Genomic DNA, 19,691 nt, shown 5'->3' on the forward strand with positions numbered 1-19,691 from the left:
ACCTTCCTTTCACCGCTGGTGAGGTAATCTAGCATGCATTGAATTTTTGTGGAAATCGATTACTTCCAATACGTGATCTGCTGACTCCTTGAAACAGAGCCAAGTCTGTTCAGTATTAGGGTCTTCCAGCAGTCAGTGATTCCCGCTGCTTTCCTGTGACGATGTGAATGTTGTAATGCTGAAATAGTTCGGTGTGTGTAAAGGGAGATTGCTGCACTACAACTGATACGATAACTGTTACTTTGTTATCTTACTTGATACGCACGGAAATTCTTCTTAACGAGTGAGTCACAGTCTGGTTATCTTATCGGCACATTGTTTCATGAAACTTTTTACTTATGTTGTAAAGATCATGTATGCAAAAGTTAACTTAAAAATAGATTTAACTTGGTACGCGCCCTTTGCCAGACCGCACACAGGCCGCCTCGTGCAGTCTATGACGGCTGGCGTGCGCTTAGCTAAGTTTTGGCTCCTTTGTCTCTATCAGAAACAATCCCATGACGTCACTGAGGCACCCCTGCTGGCATTGATGTGGTGCCTCGCTGCCTAGAGCAAATGAAGTTGGAGTTGTAGTAGAGCGGCGACATGGCATTCTACTTGGACGAGTGTGGTGTGGTGCGTCAGGAGCACAGCGGCATGAAACAGTACTCTTCTAGTAAGACAAAACGAATCTAAACACCCAGACAAACACACACACACACAAAAAGTGTAATTGTATCCACATAAACCGTCGCCTTTCTGTTCCCTTCCTGGTGAGGGACAACAAGGACGGCGGGAGCCTCAGCGGGTGCTTGCAGGGGGGCGGGCGAAGACGAGGACCCGGGGGATGTTTACCTTGTTGGCGTGAGGGTCGGCGGGTCGCGGTGGCCTGGGTGGGAAGGCTGAGCGTCTCGGGTCTTGGTGGTCACGCTATTCTCCAGCGCTGTTACCTTCCCGGTCTTCCCGTCTGGCCTTTTTGTGTGCTATATTTTGTGGATTATCTTTTCTTTATGTTATGTGAAAACCTGTCATCCGCACTACCCTGTTTGGCTGTTTTTTTAAGGATTGATGCATATTGAAACCACGCACTGCTGCTGATGCTACTGCTGCTGCTTCTGCTGCTGCTGCTAAGGAAAAGAAGGAAAGAAAGAGGAAAACGCGCATCATTGCTATGGATAAAGTACAGAAAGAAAGACACGTACAGTTACTGTTATCGTTATTACTGTTACCACTGCTATAAGAAAGAGATAATAAAATGCTCCACTATTATGGATGAATAATAATAATAATAAAACACACTATCACTATGGATAAAGTATAAAAGAAAAAAAGAACATTTGTTACAATGAAATAAAAAGAAAACATCATGAAAAATGGTGAAAAAGCATGCACTATTATTACAAATAAATACTGGTCCCCCCCACAAAAAAAAAGGGATATAATGTTCCTAAGGCTAAAATCAGAAGATATTTCACGTTTTTTTTTTTTTAATCTTAAGTCTACTTCATTGTTCAGTACAGAAATATAAAGTAAAAAAAAAAGTAGGATGTTATTTTTTCACGTTATGTCTGTGTCTAGTGGATAATCTTCCTGCTTTACTCTTCGCCTGACCACTGCCACTCCCCCACCGCTGCCTGCAGAACATTCACACTTATTCCTTCCTAGTTATCTTTTTATTTATCACCGGAGCTTGAAGGATCCGTCTTCTTTGATCATTGCCCAAGCGTTTTTTATTTTTTTTTCAATTTTTTTTATATAATTTTCTGAGTTTCATTTTTTCCCATATTCGTATTTTCTTCCAGTATTCATTTATCTATTTATTCATTTTTTGTGTCATTCTTTCAAAAATTTGTTCCTGACTTTCTTATTTTCCGTAACTTCTACATTACTGTCGAGAACGTGTGTGTGTGTGTATGTGTGTGTGTGTGTGTGTGTGTGTGTGTGTGTGTGTGTGTGTGTGTGTGTGTGTTGGGGGGGGGTTAGGATAAATCTTCCTGGCGGGCTGCTTATCGATTTGAGAGACGGTGCTTGCGTGCGTGGCTATGCTGACACAGTTTTGGATCCTTACATTACGACGTGTATAATGTGTCGCCGCCGAGTCGCATGCTGTCAGTGAGGCGTGTGTGTGTCCCTCCCAACCAGCTATGTAAAAAATTGTCGTTCGTTGAAGTAATATGCAGGTCAGTCACTCATTTGTATTGGGCGTGAAATTTCAAGGGAAGCTGTTTTTACTTACCTTCTTCCTTGTAAGCGAAGTACGTGTGATTTAGTGACTGGTGTTCAGGCTGGCTCTGTTATGTACGTAGTCGTGATATGTTGGTGAATAGATTTTTTTTTTTTTTGATGGTTAGTGACTTTCTCGTTCTCTCTGTTTGTAAGTTAGGGGTGAAATTTCAAAGGAAGTTTTTATTTTCTTTGTCTTCCTTTATTTTTCTTCATTCATGTGTCTTTACGCTGCCGAAGTAATGGCGTGTCCCTGTTAGTGTGTCCCTCTTGGCAGTCATTGGTTGTCACACCTCTCTGGTCTTCCTTATCTGCAGCACCCGTTCAATCGAATATTTTTCACGTGTCGCTTTCACTATTTCATCTATACGAGTAGGTGCTTTTATCTCTGCCTTCCTCTCTCTCTCTCTTCTTTCAGGTATCCTCCGACAAAGTCATGCCCTCGAGCTCCCCTCTTCTCATCATTTGGTTCAAAACTTTATCTCTTTCTATTTCTAATAATTAACAACTTTCTTTTCACTTTCATTCTCTGCGGCATCTATAAATGTGATATACTGAATGACACTCAGGGATAAATTGTAATAAAGTTGTGATTTTCTCTATTTTATAGTTTGCAACACCTCTCTCATCTCTTGCAGTTTACGGTATGTGTGAAGAAAATTGTAATATGTTTCTCTTTACGGGTGTGTTTCTAAATATTAACGCAATCATCTCTTCCTCGCTTTTAGATTGATGTTTGCGCGAAAATACATATAGTGCGTGGGTATCTATACGTCATTCCATGTTTTCTTCAAATTTTAACCCAGTCACTCCCTCTCGCGCGTGTAGATTGAGATAAATGTGAAATAAAAACAGTAATGCGTGCGTAATTGTATGTGTTCAGTTAGCATTTCTTAACTCTCTCCAGCTCCCTCGTTTTTGGCGAAGGTTATGCGTGAAAATACAAAGGTAAATGGGGTGAGCGAGCAGAGAGGGAACCCTGCGTGCCTAGATAATCCAGACCATAGGAGTACGAGCACCTCAAGTCTGGGTTCACCTGTTCGTGTTTTCAGGAATGCGTGATGGAGGAAGTAACGATACGATCACCAGCATCGCGTGACGCATGCCAAGTGTATGTAAAATGCTTACAGGAACCTGCTGCGCCGCCTGCCGGAGAAGGAGAGAGAGAGAGAGAGAGAGAGAGAGAGAGAGAGAGAGAGAGAGAGAGAGAGAGAGGGAAAAAAACAGAAAACCGATAAACACAAAGCTGGCCCCCAAACTGCAGGATTTTCACGTGACTTACGAGACGCTGCTCAGGCCTTTTCGCCAGTCGTTTTCATGAGTCATGTTGGTAGTAACTCGCGTCACAATGGTGTGGCTCAGCTGGCTGTGTGTGTGTGTGTGTGTGTGTGTGTGTGTGTGTGTGTGTGTGTGTCGGTGCCTGTGTTTACTCGTGCACGTGCATGTTTGACTTCTTACCAATCAAAAAAGGATAAAAATGAAAAAAATAAAAAATAAAGGCAACACACAATATTACACCCCCTTTCAAATTACTTTTCACTAAGCAAGTTTTTCACGAAATAATCCCCGCCCCGATCCCTCAGTAACTCTATTTCCAAGAAGTACCCTGCCTTAATTACTTCATTATCTCTCGTACAAACTTGCTGTGAAAGGACAGGCCCACGAAACTCAATCTTGGCGGGATCAATTCGATGAGGGCGAGGCAAAGTAGAGGAGTGGTGAGGGAAGAGGGAAGGGGGGGAGGAGAAGTGAGTAAAGAGGGGAGGGGGACAGGGAGTTGGGGGGGTATTCTTAGGGGACGAAAGCTGGGGTTATTCTGTAAGTAGGAGAGGAGGGTAAGGGAGGAGGAGGAGGAAGAATGAACGGGGTTAAGTCAGGGTGTTCCCCGTGGTGAGGGAAGGCTCGTCCACAGGGAGGGGAGGTGGGGAGATGGATTTCTTGAGTGACGGGAAGGTGTTCAGGAAGGGATTTCTGAAAAGAGGGAGTTGGTTGGGTTAGGGAAGTGCAGGCGTGAGGGGTCAGATATGTAAATGTGAGTGAGGGAAGAGTAAAATGGGTAGGAAAGTAGGGATTTGCTGGAATGGAAAGGTGAGGGGTAGGGTGAGTGATGGGAGGAGCGAGAATCAAGAAGGATGTGTTCCGAGTGGTGAGAGAAGATAAAAAAAAAAAGATCTGTAAGGAAGAGAAACATAAAGGATGAATTGAGTGATGGGTGAAAGCCAAGTGAGGACGTGTTGTCTTGCGATGGATTACATGAGATTACAAACAGGAACAGACCATCAAACCAATACTGAGCTGCTTGACATCTATACTCTAAGTCACAACTGTAAAAGACTAACAACCGTATAGAAAAAAGAGAGGGCGGGCGTAATATACAACTAATAATGTTTGTGGGGGAGAGTGTGAATACATGTAAAGATAATGCGTCACGCGTAGTGCAGGTGGCGGCGGTAGATGGCGGTGGGAAGCGTCAAGGGGTTGATGAAGGGTGTGGAGAATGAGAGAAGCAAAGTACGCCTCAATTAGTGTTACGCGCACGTCCACCTCTGTCACAACTCACTGCCAGGAAGAGAATGTTTTGCGCCGGGCGTGAGTAACACCCAATCTCGCCGCTTTAGGAGCCTCAATAAAGCGTGCCGGAATATCACCCTCCGCAGCCTCCTGACAAGATAATGAGGGCGAAATGCCACAACATGAATTAAAACCCACACGAGGAGGCAATAATCTCACATCTCGTGGCTTCGGGAGTGTCAAGAGTCCCTCCAACTTTTTTTGACTCGATCAGTGAACGGCTATCACACCTTGTCTAAATGTAGCTCAGGGTAGCGATCGCCGATATTAAGATTGCAGGCGATGTAGCGAGAATGCATTGTGTTGTGTGGCGTTTCGTGTGGATCTCTGGGGACGCCTAAATGTCACAGCGACGTAGAAGAGGCAGAGGAGTAGATGGCGGTGGTGATGGTGGTGGTGGTAGTGGTGGTGGTGGTGGTGACGGCGACGGCGGTGGTGATGATCACGGGACCCTTTAAAGTTTACTGAGTTTGCTGAATCGCAGAACACAAAATTGATCTTCCCAAGTTAGGAAGTTTGAAATTTCTCGGCATTTAGTTGACAACGTGATGTTGATTCTTGTAGGAAAAGTCAAAGTAAAGTGCAAGTGGCGATTGTTGCAGGGTTTTTTATTTTTTTTATTTTTATGTTTTGTCTTTCTTTCCCACTGTAAGGTTGTAATATGCTTCTGACGACTGGTGGTTTTGAGAGTGTGCGTGGCTGAGATTGCAACATAGAATGAGACGTCTTTCCCCAATGACTGTCTGGCCTTGAACTGCTGCTCCTCGTAGCTGTTCCTCCTACAAACGCCAGAAGCACAAGTTGAACTGCTGTCGACTAAGATCCGGTTCACACGCTTCCTTCCGGGGATAGCAAAGTAAATACTGATAATAAAACAAATGATCCTCTACATCGAGTAACCATCAGTAAAAATACACGTGTACAGTAGGATTAAGCGTTGACATTCTATTTGTATTGGGGAACACGATGACAACATAAATATAAGACAATAGTGAAAGTGAGGGACGAGAAGGATGTTATTTACCCTCGCAAATTTCTCTTCCATCGTCTTTTAGGAGTGAATGTGAGGAGCCTTCGCCTGTACTATCCTACACATCATACTCTCAGTGCAGCTCGTAACAAACAGCCTCGCAAAGGTTAAAAAAAAAGAAAAAAAAAAAAAAACCCTGGTGCCGTTTATACTTTATTTGTGTTCTCTTGTGTTCCTTTGTATCTTGAGTAACTGCCATGATTTGTTACTTGAACGTGGCAGTGTGGCGTCCTTTCTCGTATATCTCTGTTACATCACCACCACCACCACTAGCACCACCACCACCACCACCACCACCACCACCACCACCACCACCACCTATTGGAAAGGGTTTTAATGTTACTCCGGCAATTGGGTCTTTTATTTACTTTTCTTTATATCCATTTAATGAAGTTTTATGGTCCAGCGTTGGTTCTTTGTCTCTGTTTATTACCACGATGGTGAAACTCTTTGTTATTGTTGTTCCTGTTGTTATTGTTGTTGTTATTATTATTATTATTATTATTATTATTATTATTATCATTATTATTATTATTATTATTATTATTATTATTATTTTCATTATTATTATTGTTTCCGTAAAGTAAATTCAAACTCCAACCTCTTCCTCGATCCATGCAATTAACTTTGTCCGATTTATGTTATTACTTTTTAATAAAACAATATTTTTTCTTTATTATGTAAAAACAGAAGAATGATATTTGCTAAACATTTTTGTTCATGATTTCCTAAGTAAGGTTTTTTTTTTCATTTGTCAAAAGAGGGGAAGAGAGAGAGAGAGAGAGAGAGAGAGAGAGAGAGAGAGAGAGAGAGAGAGAGAGAGAGAGAGAGAGAGAGAGAGAGAGAGTCGTAATATTAATTTGCAAAAGCTTATCATTGGCCTCAGAAACCACGCCAGGTAGCGAACCATATTGTGAAACACTTTTGTGCCGCATCTTCACTACTTTAAGAGGCTGTAGTTAGTGACGGGGTTTTAAGTGAGCTTTTATGATTCTAGTGACAGCTAAACAAGATTTCTACATTATTAAACAGGAAAAAACACTGTTAAGAACCCGGCTAATCATCTCTGTGGCCTTAGAAAATAGTCGCGGTGAGAAAATAAAGCGTTTCTGAATATTGTCCAGTGACGGCTCCATCCTCCCTATTTTCCCATTCCCCCCTCCCCATTAGTTGTCTCCCCTGGCGGCACAGCGTTGCGTCACGGTACACAGAAGTAAAAGAGAAATAAAAAAAAGCTCCACCACTCTCTCTGCCCGCCAATCACCAAAAAACATTTGTGTAATTTGTTCGTAGTTGTGGTATGAGGTAACGAACCGAGTGATGGGGCGGGAGCAGCACCCCCCACGCCTCCACACCACCACCACCACCACCACCACCACCACCATCCAGTCTGCAGGCCTCCCTCCCGGCACTGGGCACACGTTGGTTGTGGTGGTGGTGGTGGTGGTCGTGGTGATGGGGGGCGGTCTCTTGTGTTTATGAGTTGCGGTACAAGAGTCTTTTCGTGTTTCTGTATATATTTTTTACATTTATGATGATATATTATGATGAGAATATTCTTGAAAAAATAAACAAACCCACTCTATCAACTAAGAAACTGAAACGCGATTAGATATGAAAGATAAATAAGGAATTCTTTTCACTTGCAAACGTAGATATTTAGAAAACAAAAAAGTATGTAAGCACCTACAAGGAAGTAAAATAAAGAGGTTTTCGAGTTTGTTGTCAGTGTAATGTTTACAGGAGCCTTCCAAACAAAAGAAATGTCTGAGTGGTCTGTGAATGATGAAGGACGTGCAGAATAGCAGTGAAAGGATTCCAATGCTATACGAGTATATTCCAGTGTTATATAAGTAGGTCTATATTTTTACACGCATTGTTTCCGCATTAGTATTACCCTCAAAGACTACAGAGGATTATTTTAATTATTATAGCAGTTTTTCCTTCGGTAATGGTACATAATCCACCGTAAGTTATCAATAACACCCTGAAAACACTCTTGAAAACTAGAAACTTCCACTCGAACCTGTTCCAAGTAATCTAGAGTCAAAACACCGACACGTTTAAAGATACTGGCTATACAACAATACGTAAATCTCCACACTTCTTCACCTTCACCAGAATCTCTCCACACAAACAGACATTACCACTCATCTCCTCCCTTAACCTAACCTTTCCCAACACAGACGCAAAGTCGAAAATGAATTAATTTGGCCGCTGAAACTCATTAGTCATCGCGTTTAACTCATTACCGTTGTAGTGAATTAGGTCTTGTCACTTGAAAGAGACTGAGATGCTGGTTCTTTTTTTCCTGCGGGGTCTGCTAGTTTTCTGTGGTGTCTTCGTGAATTTGATGAAAGTCTTGACTGAGGAAATTGAGCTTAATTAAGTGAAGGGACATAATGTATACACCAGTGTGGAGGAGGAAGAAGAGGGAGAGGAGGAGGAGAAGGAACAGGGGAAAACAGAAGAAAGAGTAAGAAGAATAAGGAGGAACTGGGAGAAAGATGACTAGATGATACGTATTGATAGATAGTAAGAGAGAGAGAGAGAGAGAGAGAGAGAGAGAGAGAGAGAGAGAGAGAGAGAGAGAGAGAGAGAGAGAGAGAGAGAGAGAGAGAGAGAGAGAGAGAGAGAATGTAACTGAATAATTAATAAGTAGAAATTTGTTGTAGATATGATTACGCTTTCCTACCTTTTTCCTGTTAACCGAGTCTTACATTTTAGTTCCTCGTCACTAAAAGGTTTGTGTCTTTCCGGTACACACATTACGCATAAGACACCAACATACATACATACATACATATATGAATTATAATACACGACATAACAGCAGCTGCACTCACATCTGCCATGAATTATGCTGTCCCACTGCACACTCTTTATACCTCAAGTTTTCAGGAATAAAATGCACAGTGCAGTATGTTTTATTTAGATACATTCACAAATATTCATGTTTCTCTGTCTAGTGTCTGGCAGGGGTTTACGTCTCCACCACTAATGCTACTGTCTTCCTCTGTTGCAGGTACGTCTTGGAGTCTCGGCTGCAGACGGCGTGAAGTAATGGAAATCAATGGGCAGTAGTATTCACGGGCCAACACACAGCTGGTGCCGCGCCGCGCTTACTACTTGAGTACACCAGGGAGGAGAAAAAGTGGCCTGAATGGTGCTTGTTTACGTTCCGCATTGGTGTTTGCTGAGTGCACACTTTATCAGCTGGGAACAGGACTTGTGTGTGTGTGTGTGTGTGTGTGTGTGTGTGTGTGTGTGTGTGTGTGTGTGTGTGTGTTTGTGTGTGTGTGTGTGTATGTATGTGTGCCGTGCGTACCTGTCTGCCTTTTCAACAAACTTAATTGTCATGTTTGTGTGTACGCGTAAAGATTTCCGTGCAAGGTTCTAAAAATTAAAAACTTACTTCACGTGATAGACTTCGTGGTGTGATTAAAGATGTTTGAAAACTGTTCATATTTTTCACTTGTAATAATTTTTGTACAACACGTCCAGGTCACTCGGTTACTCGCGAACTTTCTGAAGCCTTCCTTTCGTGTACGTTTCCTGAGGGACTTCCTGCTTCCCCTCAGTGTTGTTTGAGGCGCCGTGCACGCAGCGCCGCGCCACCATCCCTCACTCCACTTTCGTGCAACGTTGCTAATTTTTTCTCCCACTAGCCAGCAGGTTTTGTCAGGCCGCGGGCGTCCTCATCACTGGAGACGGGGCTGCGAAAGACATGAAAGAATATCCTGACATTAACTCCATTATTTGCTCGAGTCAAGTAAGGGAAACTACACGTCGTTTAAAATTACTGCCATCTGTAATTCTCACTGCTAAGATTGTTCTATGTCGGCATTTAGAGCACGGTGAAAATGTGATAAGTTTGCTTGTCCACACACACACACATACAAAAAAAAAAAAGAGAACAAGACATTAATTTCGTCTCTTCTTGGCTACAGAAGAGCGTAAGAGACTGGTACAAAAGTAAGTATCTGAAATTTACAGATGACGGGAACAAAAAACTTATCTGACAATGAAATGGATAAAACGTACATTTTTTTCAATACGAGTATAGTTGAATAAAGAACTTTTTTTTTTGTTGTTATTGCACACGTATGATCAGTTAACTCTGCGGGCAAAAAAAGAAAAAAAACTTTAGGGTAACTTAAGTGGTATAAAGAGATATTTGATTCCATGTATATGTAGACACAGCTGTTAGATTTTGCTTCACATGAAAGACAAAATGAATGCCCATGAAAGTAAAACTGTTAACGAACATTCACGAAAAAAAAAAATAATACCAAAGAGTAAAAGAAAGAATATGTAAAACGATGCTTCTTAATCTGCGTCAGATGAATATTGCAGAAAACTAAAATGTCAGTTTTGTTGAGGGTTGTTTGTGTGAAGGTGAGGCGGAGATGAGAGAGGGGGAAGGGAGAGGTGAGGGAGAAGGGAGCAGGTGACTTGATGAGGAAGTGGAGAGGGAGTGGAGGCAAGTTATGGCCAATCAAACATAATGTAATGGTTGATATGTCATAGCTAAGGTGTTGTTATTGCCTGAGATCGAAGCCGGAGAGAGAGAGAGAGAGAGAGAGAGAGAGAGAGAGAGAGAGAGAGAGAGAGAGAGAGAGAGAGAGAGAGAGAGAGAGAGAACACGATTTATTGGCAGCATTCCTCAGGTATCGGCAACATAAAGACTAAGTGAATCAAATAAGTCAGTACTCCATTTCCTTGCCTCGCTTCATCTCACGTATGTAATAATAATGACCAGGCTCTCTCTCACTCTCTCTCTCTCTCTCTCTCTCTCTCTCTCTCTCTCTCTCTCTCTCTCTCTCTTGGAAATCAGAAAAAAAAAACAAGTAAATATCCGCCTCAACATGAACAGAACTACACTACAAAGAAGAACAGTGAAAACAAAGCACATTTTAAATTTTTCCTTCATTTCTATTAAATTTGTGTGGTCTGTGAACTGTGCTGTGACCTGCTTTTAACTCTCTCTCTCTCTCTCTCTCTCTCTCTCTCTCTCTCTCTCTCTCTCTCTCTCTCTCTCTCTCTCTCTCTCTCTCTCTCTCTCTCTATCTGTTTTATTTTTCTTTTCTTTCTTCTTCTTCTTGTTCTTCTTGTTCTTCTTGTTGTTCTTGTTCTTCTTGTTCTTGTTCTTCTTCTTCTCCTCCTCTAATACCGAGATACTGTCCTCCTAAGTAACAAATTGCAATAAAAAATTCCTCATTGTTTACCTATGAAATGTTGCTTTAATGAGGTTGATGCTCGTTGCCAAGGTACAAATAAAAACAACAGAAGTCATAGTTTTATTTTTTTAATCCCCTTTCTCTTTTCTGTAAAACCACATTGCATTTCCTCCATAGATCATTGTATTTTTTTTTCCTTGCTGGTTTTGAATGTAAGAAGCAGTGGGTGGGTGGGGAGGAGCCTTTTGCCAGTGCTATCATGCTTTATGCTGTGTAGATAATACAGTCTCTACAAACACCTGAGTGAGGACTACTAGTGGTCTGAGTTTTTCTGCATTTCTTCTGTATTCTTGTTTCTTCTTCTCCTCTTCCATCTCCCCATCCCTCTCGTCTCCCCCGGAAGTGTAGAGAGGGAGAGTGTCACAAGAAATTCTAGTGGACGTCAATATCAGGCTGTGATAAGAAAAAAGGCTTGATAGGGACTGAAAGTGGTTGGTCAGGAAGAGGAGCGAGACACCGAGAAATGGACGAAGGGAGAGGAGAAGAGGAGGGGGCACAGGTGAGAGGGGAGGATGAGAGTGAGAGTTTAGGAGGGTGATGGAGATGTGTGTGGGGAGGAGGGAGAGACAGAGAGGAGGGTAGGAGAGGAGGGTATGAAATGAAAGGGTATGTGGAGATGAGTGATGACCAGTGAAGAGAAGAGGAGGAGGAGGAGGAGAAGGAGAAGGACTGGAAAGAAGAGGGGAAGGATTGAGACGATTCGAGAGCAATGTAAATAAAGGAGAAGAAAGAATATGAAAATAATTGAGGGGAGAAGAGTTAAGTTTATGAAAAAAAAAATAGTTGAAGAAATGAAATACGAATATGAGAGAAAAGGAAGTAAGAAAAGGAGAAAGAAAAATGAAAGATAAATAAAAAAAAGAGGGAAAAGAAAAATCTGAAAGAAAGAGGAAGAAGAAGCAAGGAGAAAAAAAAATGAAATAGGAAGGAGAACAAGCAAAGAGAAAAACAAAATGAAGAAAATATGAAAGAGCAAAATAATAGGAGAAAAAACAAAGAAGGAAAAGGAGATAAATGACTGGTAATAAAAGGAAGGATGAAGTAAAGGGGAACAGGAAAGAACATAGTAGTAGTTATGCCTTACTTCAGTGCAATACAATTCAGTGCAATACTACATCAAATACCTAAATATGTTCATCTTTCTTATTTTGGTCAGAAATACAATAAAGTTAAAAAAAAAACAAAAAAAAACAGGCATGTGCAGAGAGAGAGAGAGAGAGAGAGAGAGAGAGAGAGAGAGAGAGAGAGAGAGAGAGAGAGAGAGAGAGACCTACCGACCAACCTAACCTACGAACATCACAGCTTAATTTCCTTCCACAGAGAGGTTCGGTTCAGATCATAAGAATAAGAGAAGATTAATTTGCGTTTTTCACACGCGAAATAAATTAGGGCGAGGCTGCCCGTGATGGCTTCAAATGTGACCACGAGAGAGGCTGATGAGTTCTTGGAAGGCGCCTTGAGAGAGAGAGAGAGGAGGGGGAGGGAGCGTATCGTGTGGCCTTTCCTGACACCCACCACTGGCAATTTGAGAACGCGTACTCCCCTTTCTCTCTCTCTCTCTCTCTCTCTCTCTCTCTCTCTCTCTCTCTCTCTCTCTCTCTCTCTCTCTCTCTCTCTCTCTCTCTCTCTCCAGCTCCCGAGGCGTGGCGAGGCGTGGAAGGGATGAGTTGTGTGTGTGTGTGTGTGTGTCCAGAGAGAGAGAGAGAGAGAGAGAGAGAGAGAAAGAGAGAGAGAGAGAGAGAGAGAGGGTAAGCGGCAGATAAACATATAAACAAACACATAGACAAACAGATAGTTAAGCAAACAAACAGACAGACAGACAGACAGACACGCAGACAAGTAAAAATGATCACAAAACACACATCAGTTCACCAGCTTGCTGCACGTGCTCCTCAGTGTCAGGAAGGCGAAAGATGACGGTCGTGGTTACATTGTTAAAGAGTTCCCTGTCACGCTGCATAACAAGGTGACGCCATTGATAGCAAACTGATGCGGCTAAATTAACTTTTTATTTTATTTTTCTTCTCATTGGTGAAAGCTGTGATCAATATTAAGTGGTCGAGTGTGCCAGTGCTATTTGTTGTTGATGGTTTCCTCAGCAAAGAGATTATTACACGACAAAGTGCGCGCTTACTCCTCCTATCCTTTTTTTTTTATCTTTTACATTAAAACTGAGTGAAAAAAAAAAGATTATCACATGGCAAAATGTACTCTTACTTCCTGCGTTTCCCCCTTTTTTTCTCTTTTACATAAGAACTGAGTGAGATAACGTACTCCAGTGAACCAGAGCTATTCCTTGTTGGTTCTTTGGCTCAGGGACGAGGTTATTAAGAGACGAGATGAATTTATTGCCATGCGCATTGTCGCGGTTTCTTGTTTCTCAACGCCGTGAAAATTGAATGAACTAGTAAGGTCAAGCGTACCAAACCCAGACTTGTTGACTCTTTGCTCCGGGAAGAAAATATTACTCGACAAAATTTATTTCTTACGACTTTAAGGTTGATTCATTCCCCCAGAAATGAATGGTTTGCTGCTTCTGAACGGACAATGCAGTACAAGAAAAGCTCCTGAACCCTTTTTAATTTACTCATCTTAATCTGTTATTGCCCTTTTCTTGCCTCATCTCTCGCCTTCTCCGTGTGATGTACCATTTTATGCTACCTTCTACATTGCCAGCTGTTTGGTTACCTTTAATACCTTTTTATTGGATTTTGATGCCACATGATTCTCCTCCTTCGTAAATATCAAGTCGATCTCTTCCTCTCCTTTCGTCGCTTTTCTCCATCCTCCTCGTCTTCCTTAATTTCCTTCCCTTTCCTTCCCGCTGCTTTTTTTTTTTCTGCCGTCTGGTCAACCTGTCAGCAATAATCTTAATGTATTCACACACGAAGGGCAAAGTCTCGGCCCGTAAATACCTCCTCTCAGGAATCTTCATATACTGGCGAGAATATTCTAAAGTACAGTAATAGTGACAAAAAAATCTCAACATCAAGTAATAAAGGACAGACGAGTCACTTGCAGATGATTGGCTACAGAATGCGTCCTCTCTCACCTGTGCTTTTGTTTACATGAATCTGGCCAAGGGTTTTAAAAGCAGAAAACGGGTACGCTAATTTGTCGCTCCTAAGAAGGTTAATTGGGAAAAAGAAGTGCTGGAAAAATTGTTGGTTATGGACAGGTGTTTATTTCTGACTAATTAACGATATCACCTGTGGTATGAGAGAGAGAGAGAGAGAGAGAGAGAGAGAGAGAGAGAGAGAGAGAGAGAGAGAGAGAGAGAGAGAGAGAGAAGAAATGATGAAACAAAAGATAATGCGGGAGAAAGGAAAGAAAAAACGTTAGGCAGACAGCAAAAAAAAAAAAAAAGTGATAAAATAAAATGAACAGCTGATAGTAGTAGTGGTGGTGGCGGTGGCGGCGGCGGCCAGACACAAACACAGAAACCAAATCAACAAACATCAAGTCCATCCATCTCACAAAACTATGAAATATGCCAAAGGAAAGCAAAACATCACGCCACGGAGGGAGGGAAGGGAGAGGAGGCGTGCCCAAGACAACAGTGACAACAGCGACGGCCGATTCCCCGCGACAACGATCTGGCGAAGCTTTGTGAGGCGCGAGAGTAATAGTCAGGTCACTGTTAGGGGAGCTTTCTCTCTCTCTCTCTCTCTCTCTCTCTCTCTCTCTCTCTCTCTCTCTCTCTCTCTCTCTCTCGTGTTTTTCTTCTTTTCCTTCCTTTCTCTCCAATTTCTCATTATTTTTAACCTTTTTCGTCTTATTTTCTTCCCTCATCATTTAACCTTCAATTTTTTTTTTCTTTACCAGTCCATTCTTCCTCTATCTCCCTTCCTAGCTGCTTCTTCCCTTTATCCTTCCCTTACATCCATTCCTCTTCTCCTTATTCTGTGTCTTGTCTTTCCATCCCATCTGTCTGTTTCTCTCTTATCTCTCGTTCGTTCCTTTCATCCTTCTTCTCCCTCCTTTTCCTTTTCTCCTTACCCTGTGTCTTGTCTTTCCTTCCTATCTCTCGTATCGTTCTTATCTCCCTCTCCCTTTCAGTGCATCCTCGTCCTTCCCAGCCTCTCTTTCTTCCTCCATACCTTCACTTCTCTCTTTACTCACAAGATTCCTGGAACGTGTTAGCTCACCTCTCCCAGTCCCTCTCTTTCTCGACTCTTTTCCACCCTTCCATTTCTTCTCCTCCTTCTCACTCTCACAATACCCACACTTAATCTTGTTCCCTCTTCACGTGGCTTACTTTAACTTGGCTTCATTTACTTGTCCTTCATCCTTCACCACTGCCACCACTGCTGACACTACCACCACCACCACCACCACCACCACCACTGCTGACACTACCGCCACCACCACCACCACCACCACCACCACTGACAGCTGTTCTTTTATTTTTATTTATTTATTTATTTTTTTTTTGCCGACTTTTGCCGTACGAATTTTTCTTTCTTTTTCCCGCAGTATCTTTTGTTTCATCTTTATCTCTTCTGTTTTTTTGTCGTTTTTTCTTTTGTTTCTTTCTTTTTCTCTCGTTTTCTGTTAGTCAGTCAGTCAGCTAATCAATCAGTCTTTCTATATATCTATTCGTCTGTCTATTTATCTATTTGTCTGTCTGTCTGTCTGTCTATCTATCCATCTGTCTATCTTTCTGTATATCTTTTTTTTTTTCTTAAATGGATGAAAATCGTTTGTTTCCATGGTAAGAGAGAAAAATGGTGTTTATTGCACTGAAAGTGAACTCTGTGTGTGTGTGTGTGTGTGTGTGTGTGTGTGTGTGTGTGTGTGTGTGTGTGTGTGTGTGTGTGTGTGTGTGTGTGTGTACTGAGTGGTGTATTATGCATTTGTGAGTGTATTTTTCACCTCTTGTCTCTGATAAAAAGTGTAATGTTGTTTATATTCATTTCGTCGCGTCATATTTCGTGATTAAGTCTTTCATTATTTTTTACGCTCACACTTTTTTTTAAATTTTTTTATTTTTTGTTCATTCATTTTCTGTTTTACAAAGGTCATGCATGCAAATAAGTGTAATTTTAGCTGCAGGTGAGTGTTCCAGGCTGTATGTAGTGAATCAATCTCTCTCTCTCTCTCTCTCTCTCTCTCTCTCTCTCTCTCTCTCTCTCTCTCTCTCTCTCTCTCTCTCTCTCTCTCTCTCTCTCGATATTCTGTCTTTATCCACCATTTATTGCTAAATATTATAACTTTTCAGAAAAATCGCTATATTCTTTATAAATACATTCGGCAATAAACTACTACTACTACTACTACTACTACTACTACTACTACTACTACTACTACCACCACCATTCTCTCTCTCTCTCTCTCTCTCTCTCTCTCTCTCATTAGATTAACAGCAGCATTTCGCACAGGTTTCATAATTATAAACAGCTCGCGTTAATCACGGGATACGAGAATGCCGTCTATGTTCGCTATTACGGAGCGTGAGTCTATCTCCGTCAGTAATTCCATCCCTGGCTGCGTGGATCATACGTACTACTTGCTCTCTGGTCCCTCTGGCTAGGTTAGGTTAGTCCATCTTTGTCCCCTGCTTTCCTTTTATGATTTTGCGCTGTTTAGTCGTATAGATTCTCTCGTGGCTTGCTTTTTTTCTTAATGCATCTTTCTTTTTTTTATTTTCCTTTACTATAATCCCACAAAATATAAATTCATCAGTTTTTCTCTCTTTTTTTTTTTTTTTTTACCCACTACAATTGAGATGAGATTTACGTAGCATTCTTTTATGTTTCACTTCCTTACTTACTCCTTGTCAGTCTTTTGTACTTAACCCTTCCTTTATTATGGTCCCACAAAAAAAAAAAAAAAAAAATCCTTATAAATTCGCCTGTTTTTCTCTTCTCTTTCGTCCATTACATAGTGAGATAAGATTTACTTACTATTCTTTTATGTTTCACTTCCTTACCTCTTGTCTATTTTTCGTCTTTAATCTTCCCTTACTATGATTCCACAAAATTTTCCTTATAAATTCACCTGTTTTTCTCTTTTCCCCTTCAACATATGCTGGGGTCAGAATCACTATCCTATCCTATTTTTCGTCCCTTTTATTCCTCCTCCTCTTTAGTCTCCCTCCCTTGCCCCCTTACAGTGACAAGCATTGATAGTAGCCCCCTCTTATCTTGTTGACAAATAGCCCTTCGATTCACTACCCTCCTCATCCCTATGTTCCTCTCCCCCTTCTCCCCATACCTCCCCGTTCTCTCCCTTGTATCTTCCTCGTAAAACAGCGGAAATGGAAACAAATTTGGAAAGGGATCTGCAATTTTCGAGCGGTATTTAGGCCTATGTTTATCCATCGAATAGGCCGAGAATGGGTAGGCCGCGGCTGCCTGGCTTCTTCATCCGCTGCGCTGCTTGACAAATGTGCGAGGCTTCTTGTAGTGAGGAGTTAATGGGCCAAGAAAGAAATAGAGGAGAAGTAAGAGGAGGAGGAGGAGTTATAGGAGGGAGAAAGAGTAAGAGAGAAGGGAGGTGAAAGAGGAGCGAGTTATTGTTTATGATAAGGAAGAGAAGGAGGAGGACGGACACAGAGAAGCAGGAATAATGAAGAAGGAGAGTGCCTGGAATAAATGAATATGGAATGAGGGAATACGAGGAAGGATGATGATAAGACAGTAAGGGACAGAGAGAGAGAGAGAGAGAGAGAGAGAGAGAGAGAGAGAGAGAGAGAGAGAGAGAGAGAGAGAGAGAGAGAGAGATTAAAGTGATGCTATATAAAAGTTGCCTGACAAAAAAGGACGAAAGGAAGCTTGGGAAAATATGACCCTTGCAGCATAAACATAAAAATAATATGAAAATTAAGCCGAAAAAAAAAAAACGAAGAAAACTCATGAAAATGTGATGATGAAAGAAAATGGTGAGTTAACTTATAGAAGGTCACGCAAAATGTTGTGAAAATTAATACAAAAGAAGTCTCCCCCCAAAAAAAAAACAGGAGGAACAAAATGCTGCCTAAAACACGTACACAGAAAAAAAAGAGAGAAATAAAATAAAAGGAAAAAAGTAAAAAAAAAAAGAAAAGAAAGCGAAACAATTCATTAGCAGCAATACAAGAAAATAACACCAAGAAAGCAAAAAAAAAAAAAAAAAACTAACACTCCACAAAAAAAAAGCGACATAAATAACCAAAGAAAATCAACAAAACACACCATACCATAAAAAAAAAAAAAATAAACGGCAAACCGATAAAAGAAACCATTATAGGTAAAAGGAAGAAAAAAAAAAAAACTATATAGTTGGGAAGAAGAAATTGGTAAAAAAAGAGAACAGCGACTATAATGCCACGTATCTCCCTTCTGATATATATATGGCCCCCCACACCTGAGAGAGAGAGAGAGAGAGAGAGAGAGAGAGAGAGAGAGAGAGAGAGAGAGGGGGGGGGAAGGTAACGGTTTATAGGGGAGAACAGTAGGGTGAGGGAGAGAGAGGAAGAAGGGGAAAGTGATGGGAAGAGATTTTTATATTTTTTTCGTACTTTTTTTCGTGATGGACGGGAGAGGGATGAAGGAATCTAAGGAGTGAAGGAACAGGTCGTTGTGGTCGTTCAAGGGTAATGGACGGAGGATAAAGGAAGACGAATGGAAGGAAGGAAAAGGAAAACTAACATAAGGAAATGAAGGAGGAGGAGGAGGGAAAAGGAGAGGGAAGGGAGGAAAAATCAGCGCTGTTGCAAAAAAAGGAAGAGAGAAAAAGGAGAGAGAGAGAGAGAGAGAGAGGGAGAAATAATGGAAAATTTAATGAAAAGAAAGGAAGGAAAGGGAGAAAAGAAGACTGTTTAAGGAAGAGTAAGTGGCCTTGCTAAAAGAGAAAAGAAAGGAAGATGGTTAAATAAGAGAGAAAATGTGAGGTATAATGAAAAAGGAAGGAAAGGAAGAGGAAAAGAATAAGAAGTAGCGTAGGTAAAATGAAGATGATGGATTTAGATAGATATGAAAAGAAAGACGGAAAGAAAAAAAAACTTGAAAAAAGGAAAAAATGATTAGCGCAAGTAAAAGAGAGGGAAATGAAGATGATGATGATGAAGGTAGAGAGAGAAAAAAGGGAAAGTATTATGAGAGAGAAGAAAATAAAGAAGAAAAAAGAGGAAGAGTATTATCAGGGGAAACGTAGAAAAAAAGAAAAAAAGAAAAAGATAAAAAAAGAGGAATGGAAATGAGAATTCAATTAAAACTTTCCATACATATTTTTCTTTCTCTCTCTTTCTTTCCATTTTGTTTTTTTGGTTTCTGCTTTTTTTAAAATTGTGCTCTATTTCAATGTCACGTTGAGAGATGGTGAAGGTGTTTATCGGTTTGGGGTTTACGAAGGATTTATCAATTTATTCTCTGGTTATTAATTTACGCTATATACATATTCTAGGTATCTAATAACCACAAACTGCAGGTATAGTCCCGGAAGAAAATTATGTAAGTTTAAAGATTAAGACGGAGGAAAAAAGTATCAACAATAATAGATATACATTCCCTCTCTCTCTCTCTCTCTCTCTCTCTCTCTCTCTCTCTCTCTCTCTCTCTCTCTCTCTCTCACTCTTCCCATACTTCCATTCCCTCATATTCGCGCCAGGTAAAAAAATGGACTCGATGAAAACAGTGCATCGGGTCAGGCGAGGTAAAGATCCCCAC

At 41.1% G+C, this 19,691-nt stretch overlaps 1 long non-coding RNA gene across 1 annotated transcript in view; it reads left to right on the forward strand.

Moving 5' to 3' along the window:
• Window positions 1–18,094, forward strand: part of LOC135111073 (uncharacterized) — a 102,725-nt gene extending 84,631 nt beyond the window's left edge. Inside the window, exon 2 of the long non-coding RNA XR_010273548.1 lies at window positions 8,829–18,094. This is a non-coding gene — a long non-coding RNA (uncharacterized LOC135111073). The remainder of the gene's footprint in view (window positions 1–8,828) is intronic.
• The last annotated feature ends 1,597 nt before the right edge of the window (window positions 18,095–19,691 follow it).

This window comes from Scylla paramamosain, chromosome 21 (genome assembly GCF_035594125.1).
Source record: "Scylla paramamosain isolate STU-SP2022 chromosome 21, ASM3559412v1, whole genome shotgun sequence".
Taxonomy (NCBI): domain Eukaryota; kingdom Metazoa; phylum Arthropoda; class Malacostraca; order Decapoda; family Portunidae; genus Scylla; species Scylla paramamosain.